Here is a 9916-nt window from a genome sequence, read left to right as displayed (position 1 = left end):
AACAAAAACATTTTATAATCAACATCCAAATCCCGACTCAAACTCAAATCAACTTTTGCATGTACCTCTAAACTCAATTTCGAGCTTGATTTAGTTTGAAAATCGGCTAAACCTATAACTTTGATACCAATAAACGTAACACCCTTTACTTGACCCAATCCACATTCGTCGCTAAAACAACTACGATCAAGTTTAATATGAATTCATATCATCAAGCAAATAATCATAAGAATTATACACAAACAATACAGTATAATCAATCTCAGGTCCTATACGAGCCTACGAAAGCTCTAAAGTTAACCCGAGATCAAATCAAGACTGAATTGTAAAGATTTCAAAACATAAGGTTGACATCGTGATGTCACATTTTCCACGTCGAAACTTCACCACATAGTTTGTCACTTTACGACATCAGGCCACTCAACGTTACGACGTTACTTATTGTTTTGGCATCGTCAAGACGATGGGGTACCTCGTTTCAACATGACATTATAGGCCATTAATCATCACGACATGATACGTTTGACGTCGCGACATCACCTACTATTTCTGCAAATCCAATTTTCTAAAACCTGCAATTTCAACTAATATAATTCACATTCAACCCTCTGCCTTATTTTGAAATATACAGTACCTATAAGTTTAATATTGCGTCATAGCACTTTTATACACATAAATACCACTTCATAACCACCAAATACTCTCATTTAACCATTCTCATTAGTATACCTAATATTCATGACATATTAACTGCAAACATAGACATATTCATTCTTATACAATTTAGTCATGTTACCAAATCATATATCATACCTTAAGCAAACTATGTTAGATCTAAATTGCATATATACATACATCACTAGCATTTATCATACTTAAATACCAAAACCAACATGTCTCAACCTATTAGGGATTTGCCAATTAATAAAAAAAACCAAAAATTAACAAACACTGTTGAGTCTGGGATCATTCATTGGATGTTGCTGTCGGTCCTCAGGAATTACGAACTTAACTTAACCTGCGCATGGAAAAGAAACTGTACGTTGAGCAAAACGCCTACTGGTAAATCTATGGTTCAAGATAAAATAGATATAAATATCCAATATGCACATCTTCAATTCCAATCAAATATCATACAAGTTCATGTAAAACATCTTCATTTAGACAATTGCGCATATACAACCAATTCAATGAATGTACATATAAGTTTACCAAATTTTCAACCTTTTCATAGTCTATTAGGTTAATTCCATTCATTGTATATAATTATCATTTATTTCTTTCATTTTCACCCTTAGCATACATGTATATACTTATATGTCTCACCTTATAACACATTTCATATTGCTTTTGAGTCTATTGGCTCATTAAACACAATCAGCCCCCCAAGTCTCATTTTCAATTCACTTAGCATATCGAATTATCATGAATATATCATATCACATATTAATTAAGCATTTATTTCGTTTATAACTCTATTAACCAATATGGACTCAAAATGAATACACGGATCTGTTACCCCAGATTGCCCGGCAACGATGATGCTAATGATTCAGAATACTACCCTCGGACTGCCAAACAACAATGGTATTGTCAACTCGATATAATAATCACCTCGGGTTTCCCAAAAATGATGAATCAGTATATAATCTACCATCCCGAGTTGCTCGGCAATAATGGCTAACAACAATGATCTGACCCTATGACATTTCAACTATATCCGACTCGGTTCAAACAGCTAATAGGGTGTCAAATTCTGATTCAGTATATTTTTCAATTTACATTCCAATATCCATGATCCATAAACATTTCACAATTTCATAACATATCCATAAACATTTCACAATTTCATAACATACTTAACATGTTTCAACATCATTTCATATCAATTATTACAAAACATGTAAACTACAAATTCTGCACCTTATTTAATTTAGTCCCTATTTCGGTATTCAATCTTAATCATAGTAAATCAAGTTAAATAGTCATTACCAACTCACCTCAATATCATGTAATGTAATATGTAATGAACAAGCAATAAATAAGTTGGCCCCGAATTATAGAAATACAAACCAAAAATTCCAAGTTACTTGTCGATGGCTTTGGATTTTCCTTTCCCTCTCGCGAAATCAGGTCAATGTTAGCTACAGATTAACATAAACATATAGCACTATCAATAATTAGCCAATTCACAATCAATTATCAATTTACACAAATGCTACAATTTATTCAACAGTCTCTAAAATCGGAACAACGTATCTTTCAATTTAAAGCTTCAATTTGAATTCTGGTTTTACTATTATCCATTAAGGACCTCATATTTCTTATTTTCACATCCAATTTTAAATTTTATTCATTTTAGTCCCTCATGTACGAAACTATCAATTAAGCTTTATAATTTAGTCCTTTTTCATATCTAAGATTAAAATCTATCAATTTAACACCTAAAACTTCAAGAAATCAACAATGGAAACTCTCTAAAACTTTAAAAATTGTAAAAATTGGTACATGGGCTACCTAAATCAAGCTCTCATGACCCCAAAAACATATAAATTATAAGAAAAATGACTAAATTGAACATACCAATTAGGGTTGAAAGTTCCAAAGCTCCTTTAGTTTTCTTTATTTTATTCTCAATGCTTTTAGTGAAGAAGATGATAATGCTCATGTTTTTCTTCCACTTTCTTATTTTATATACCTTAATTAGTTTTAAATTAAACTTAATTTAATAAATTAAAACTTAAACTAATTAAGCTAATGACCTTTAATAAACCATCCACTCTTATAGTGATTAACATGGTTTAATTTCTATTTTAGACTTTGGGGTTAATTACAATTTAAGTCATCAATTCATTTTATAATTAAAAATCTATGTGATTCGACTTTACAATTTAGTCCGTTGGCCCTGATTAAACAAATTTCAACTAAATTACTTAACCACAGTTCAATTCACCTATATAGTAACTCTGTAAATATCTTTATTAAATATTTACGGGCTCTGTTTATGAAAATGCGATCCCGAAATCACCTTTTCTCAATACCACTAGAAGCCGGGTCGTTACGCTATGTCTCGAGACATAAGGATGTTTGTCTCGCGAGACAATCAAACACCAAAGCTAAGGTTTACTTTAAGGGAGCCATATCTTAAGACAATCAAGTATTTGTCTTGAGACATATGACTAATTGTCTCAAGACCACAAACGCCAACAGTCATATTTTTGTTCCTATTGTCTCAAGACATAGGTTTTATATCTTGAGACATATTGTTACAAGTTGTGTTAAATGCGTGAAATAAATTCTTCTAACGTCTAGAAACACACTCCAACGACTCAAAACGTTCAAAAATTAGTTAGAGTATATATATTCAAGTCAAAAACACTTGAAGGCATAAGAGAAGAACATCCAAGTATTCTAATCAAGAGAAAAACCTCAAATTCTTTAGGCTCAAAGGTGCATAAAGCCTTCAAACTTTCTCAGAAAAAGCAATTAAGCCCCTACTTTTTTTTGCATTCATTTGGGTACTTGAACTTTCAAAATGAATCAAAAAGGCCCTCAAACCTTTTTAAAAATAATTACGCCCCTACTTTTTTTTTTACACTCAATTGGGTACTTGAACTTTTAAAATGCATCAAAACTACCCTCAAACTTTAAAAAAAAATTAAGCCCCTACTTTTATTAAAGATTAGAAAAAACTTATAAAAAATTAAAATAAATAAAAGCTATAAATATTATTAAATTTTAATTAAAAAAATTTAAATATTAAAAATTTATTAAAAATATAAAATCGTAAAAAAATAAAAATTGTAAAATTTTATAAAAATCGTAAAAAATATAGAATATATAGAAATATAAAAAAATTATAAAATTTTATAAAGTCATTAGAAAATTATACAAAATGTAAAGAAATATAAATTTCGTAAAAAAAATTATAAAAATTATCATACCAAAAGAAGCATTTTATAATTTTTCTATAACTTTTATTGATTTTTAACTTTTTATCATTTTTTGCCACATGTCATACTGTGTTGCGACACGTGATACTTTAATTGAAAAAAAGGGGTCATTAATTTTTATGATTTTTATAAAATTTTACAATTTTTTATTTTTTACAATTTTTATTAAATTTTAATAATTTTTCTAAAATTTATTATTTATTATTTATTATAATTTTTTCTAATTTTTAATAAGAGCAGAGGCTTAATTACTTTTTTGAAAAATTTTGAGTTTTTTTGATGCATTTTGAAAGTTCAAATACCTAGTTGAGTGAAAAAAAGCAGGAGCTTAATTGTTTTTTTTAAAGAAGTTTGAGGGCCTTTTTAATGCATTTTGAAAATTCAAGTGCTCAATTGAGTGCAAAAAAAAAAGAAGGGCTTAATTGCTTTTTTGAAAAAGTTTGAGGGCTTTTTACACCATTAAGTCAATTCTTTATTTTCTCATTTTCTCTTGTGCATATCTTTTAAGTGCTTATTGTTAAATTTCTTTATCATTCTCATTTTCATTCTTTGAGAATTCTTAAACTTGAAAACACACATCTTTGAGAGGTCTTCATTGTTTACATATTTTCATTGTACTTGGAAAAAGATACTTAAGGTTTCTTTTTAGGTATAAAATCTTAAGTAATTTGTAAAGGGTAATTGTTGAGCTGTAAAAGCTAAAGGGTTTTAGTTTAGTCACAAAAATTAGGGAGAAGGTTTTATCTTAGCATTGTGAAAGAGACAAGGATTGTAAAGGTTATACATTTTCCTTGAAATGTAACAATTCAATTATAGTAAATTGGTAAAGCCTTGGTTAAGGTATATCAAGGTAGTAGAGGTAGGCAATTGGGGTCAAATCTCTTTGTAACAATCCTAACTCGTATCCGTCACCGGAACAGGGTTACGAAGCATTACCAGAATATACAGATCAAGTAAACAGATATTTCATTTTATACAGTATTCATATCAGAAATCAAACATAAAGTCCCTTATATGAACTCTCGAGGTCCAAAACATGCATTAGGAACGAGTCGGGACTAAACCGGGTACTCAGAGAATTTTTAGCAAAATCTCAAAATTTTTCCTAGGTGCAGGGTTCACACGCCCGTGTCTCAGGCCGTGTAACTCTCTGACTTAGGTCACACGGCCAAGCAACACCCCCGTGTGCTAGGCCGTGTGTAAATACCTTGGCATTCTATTTTGAAATTTTAAAGATGCAAGGGACACACTACCAGGTCACACGCCCATGGCTAAGACACACGCCCGTGTCTCTGCCCGTGTGGATGAAAATAGGCTATTTTTCAAGCCATATTTCTCACCCCATTTTGTCATCCTCCTACACCAATACTTTAACACATTCACAAGCTATTATGGTTCATTTAACCTGACTCAAGATCAAGTCCTATACATGATCTAATACATCATATAATCAAGTATACACACTTACTTAAAGTACCAAATTCACATATATGCATATCTTATCAAATATGCTAACTTAATTCAATCATCAATATGCCAATATAATTTCTATCAACCAGCCATTTCAAACACATACCAAACATATCCATCACAAGCCATTCCAATGGCTAGTTACACTTAAAGCATTTATATGCTGATATTGGCCAATTAACCATACATGACATTATAACCATAATTGATTTACCATATATATATCAAAATGGGCTGATGGATAGTGTGAGTGATCTTCCCCAAGCTTCCAATCCAACGAGCCTCCAAATTACTATAGAACAAGGGAAAATAAAACAGAGTAAGCATGAAATATTTAGTAAGTTCGTATAACATGGTAATTAACTTACCACTCATTTAAATTCAATATAAACATACCTAACACATATTCTCATCACCCTTGTTAGTCATATATTTCATATAAATATTAGGAAACATGTACATATAATATATTAGATTTCCATGTACATATACTTTTCACATCATGTATTCATATAATATATACAAATCATATCCTTGTATTTCAAGTACATTTTCATAATAATTCGTCTCGTCTTTAGATTATTTCATGTCGGAACTTTGCCCATTAAATCATTTGAAATCTCAGTGTCACACGGGTAATACACTCAAGGTGTACAAATCTATAATCATGGATGAATTAATTCATCAAACAAATTCCATGTTCATATATTATCATCTTGTATTTCTATATATCATGTATCATCATTTTCATGTATTTTAGGCAAATACATGTATTAATTCGTTTCAGGTTCATATTTTCTCATGTCAGGATTTTGCCCGTTGAATCATTGAAAACATCGATGGATACAATGTAGTACACTCGAAGTGTAAAAATCAGAAATCCATCAATTCATATTTAGGAGTGCTCTTTAAAGCACATAATCGAGAAATCCTCTTTCAAGCTATATAATAGAAAGCTCACAAAGAGCCATTAATCAGGAAGCTCACAAATGGCCTATTACGAAGCTTATCCGGGCAATATAATAGGAAGCTCATAAGAGCCATAATCAGGAAGTTCACAAAGAATTTTTAATCAAGAAGCTCACAAAGAGCCTTCAATCAGGAGCTCCAGATAGCCATAAATCGAGAAGTTCAAGCGAGCCATATCAGGACGCTCACAATGAGCTATGTTTGTATGTGCAACATATGCAGGATCACAACCGATCATAAAACAGGACGCTCACAAAGAGCTGCGTACGTTTATGTCTGCAATATATGCAGGATCACAACCGATCATATAACAGGACGCTTACAAAGAGCTGTGGTAGTCCACAACACATGCAGGATCACTATCGATCAGGATGCTTGCAGGAACCATGTAACAGAAAGCTCGACAGGTCTTATAACAGAATGCTCGTAAGAGCTATGGTGTGTCCGCAACATATGCAGGACCACAACCAATCGAGAAATCCTGTATCCATCGAATTCCATTATTCAAACGAGATTTAATATTTATCAGGCTTTGTCGGATATAAGATTTATTTCATATTCATGACAACAATACAATCACATACACAATATTCAATTCAAGTATATAAATATACACAATTTAGCTACACAAACTTACCTCGACAAATGTTCGTGTACATAAAATCTACTAATCCGACATTTTCTCTTTTCCTTGTTCTAACTCCGAATTTTGTCTATCCGAATCTATATGGATGAATTTAACATTAATTCATATTCATTTCAATTCAATTCACATATTAGGTAAAATTATCATTTTGCCCCTAAACTTTTAATTAATGATGATGTCGTCCCTAAACTCGAAAAATGAAATTCATGCAATTTAATCCTTATTCCAAGCCTAGCCGATTTTTACATGTAAAATTTACAGCCCATGTATTTCATAAAATTCAGAATTTTTCCATGAATTTTACATGTTTTTAATTTAGTCCCTAAATCATAATTTCATCAAAATTCCCTTTACAAAAGTTATTTATTTATCAACAACCTTTCATTTTTTACTATAAAACTTAATAATTCATCTATGTCCATCCATGGAAAAAACCTAGTTCTTTGATAACTTTACAAATTAGTCCCCAAGATAGCTAGATTAAGTTATTACGATCTCCCTGATTGGGGCGATAAGATTTGCAACATACCAATAGGGGACGAGGGCCAAGATGATAAATTTATTTGGTTCCACAACCCTCATGGATGCTTTACCTCAAAGTCTAGTTACTCATGGTTACTGCTGAAAGAAATGGGTATGGCCCGCACAGATTTTTTTGGAAAGCTCTATGGAAGCTTCATACATTACCGAAGATTCGTGTCTTTACTTGGCGTGCAGGGCATGAAATCCTCCCGACGAACGAAAAGATTGCATCTATTAGACAAGATTTTGACAAGGGATGCCCAAGGTGTGGAGCTAAAATCGAGACTCTACTACATGCGTTAAAAGACTACCCGACATCTCATGCGGTTCTCTCTTTAGGTGGATGGTCCAAAAACACTATTTTGAAGAAGTATGATCACTGTATTGACTGGTTAGAAGACATGATGAGGGTGCTTGACAAGAAAGCAATGGCTGATCTCATGGCGATTTTATGGAACTATTGGAACAATAGAAACAATTTCGTCTTCAGGGAAAAAGAAGAGGAGGCGAAGATAATTTGGGAAAGAGCTAGCACCTTGAATAATGAGTTTTGGATACGCAACTTTATAAATGAGCCTCTTCTTTCACAAAATAGCACAGGCATGAAGTGGGAAAAACCTCCAAAGGGCTTCACAAAAATTAACTTTGATGCTATAGTGGGTGAAAATGGATTTGGGTATGGGGCAATTGCTAGAGATGATGAGGGCTTTGTTTTAGGAGGTGGGGGGGGCTTTATAGGGTCAAGGTTGTCGGTGGAAGAGACTGAGTGCGTGGCTTTGGAAGAAAGCATTAAAATTGCATGCAAATTGAAAATAAATGAGCGTGTAATCTTTAAGACGAATCACGTGGGGCTGGTTAATAGGAGAAGGAATTTAGCTTCTGACGTCACCTTAATAGGCGCGCGTATTAAGACATGCATAACTGAGTTCAGCAACTTTAATTCAGCCAAATTAACTTGGACCAGACGAAATTGTAATACTGTAGCCCATTTGATTTGTAAAAGAATGTACAGTGAAGCCAAATGTGTTTTTTCGAAATGGATTATCCGTCAGAAATCCATAGTGCTGTAATTTGCGATGTTACTTAATAAATTGAGTTGACCCTTATGGTTGTTTTATTTTAAAAAAAAAAGCTATTACGATTTCAAAAGCATAAAAATCATTAAAAACGGGATAAGAAAACATACCTAATTGATCAAAACAAGCTTGCTTGAGCTACTTTCTCTTAGCTAGGGTTTCCATGGAAATAATTTGGGAAAGATGATGAAAAAGATGATATTTTCATTATTTAATTAATTATCATATTTTATTTTTTTCACTTTCCAATTTCATCCTTTTCTTTATTTTATTTTCCATGGATGAATCATCATCCTTAACCACTAAGCATTTTTAAATGGTCTATTTGCCATATAAGGACCTCCACTTTAAAGTTCTTTAGCTATTTAATCCCTTTAGCTATTAGAACTCAACTTTTGCACTTTGTGCAATTTGGTCCTTTATCAAATTAAACATGTAAAATTTCTTTACGAAATTTTTATACAACATGTTAAAACACCGGTGCCTCCAAGGCTCAGCGAAAAATTAAAAAAAAAAATTCCGGCGATCCAAACCAAGGATCCATGTGTAAGGAATGAATCAGGGTGATAAAAGGTTTCAAAATTATCGAAACTTCAATCTGAGTAAACAGCGACGCCTAGGCAATAGGAATGCTGAACCACTATCGAACCAAGCCGCAACCTTTTCCGATGTCGGCCTCTACGTAGTCCACCCGATTGACAATGAACGGTAGAAATCCCAGAAAACTATTTTTAGAGAGTATTTTGCTAAACGGCTGCTAGACCACATTGCATATTTTCGGGCTAGTTTTTATATATCCTTTTTAAGGTTTTTACCCCTGCTATATATAACTCCCTCTTAATTGGTATATATTTATAACGAATTTTAATTCATTAAAATTAATCCGAACATAATAATTATCATTCAAATAAATATAATAATGTTTAACCGAAAAATTATAATTACATTAATTATAATAAAGATTTCGGTAAACTATATTTATTTAAACTTATATATGAACTAAATTTAATAAAATTATGTTCTGATTATGTGTACAATATCCTTGTACATATAGTATGTTCAACAATTTGATTGCCCAATTAAATTAATTCTATAATTAATTTAATTCATGTGACAACCAAGCAATATACCAACTATGTTTTACCTCGTTCATTTCAACCATAGGGTGTGACCCTATAGGTTCTTGTAACGTTAGCAGTACTATTAGAACGATTCTAATGTTACAAACAATGAGTGGCATCTAGCAATGCATCAATGCTACCTAAGTTACAAGAAGTCAT

The 9916-nt window shown here is 31.9% G+C and overlaps 1 long non-coding RNA gene across 1 annotated transcript; it reads right to left on the bottom strand.

The window, feature by feature from the left end:
- Positions 1-218: 218 nt before the first annotated feature.
- LOC121229133 (uncharacterized) lies at positions 219-5694 on the bottom strand. Its single transcript, XR_005926710.1, has 3 exons — positions 5638-5694; positions 2074-2144; positions 219-1018 (listed from the first exon to the last, which is right to left on the bottom strand). It is a non-coding gene; the product is annotated as an uncharacterized lncRNA (long non-coding RNA).
- Between the last annotated feature and the right edge of the window lie 4222 nt (positions 5695-9916).

Source organism: Gossypium hirsutum, chromosome A05 (genome assembly GCF_007990345.1).
Source record: "Gossypium hirsutum isolate 1008001.06 chromosome A05, Gossypium_hirsutum_v2.1, whole genome shotgun sequence".
Classification (NCBI taxonomy): Eukaryota; Viridiplantae; Streptophyta; class Magnoliopsida; order Malvales; family Malvaceae; genus Gossypium; species Gossypium hirsutum.
Note: the sequence above shows the minus strand (reverse complement) of the source record. Positions and strands in the feature narration are given on the sequence as shown.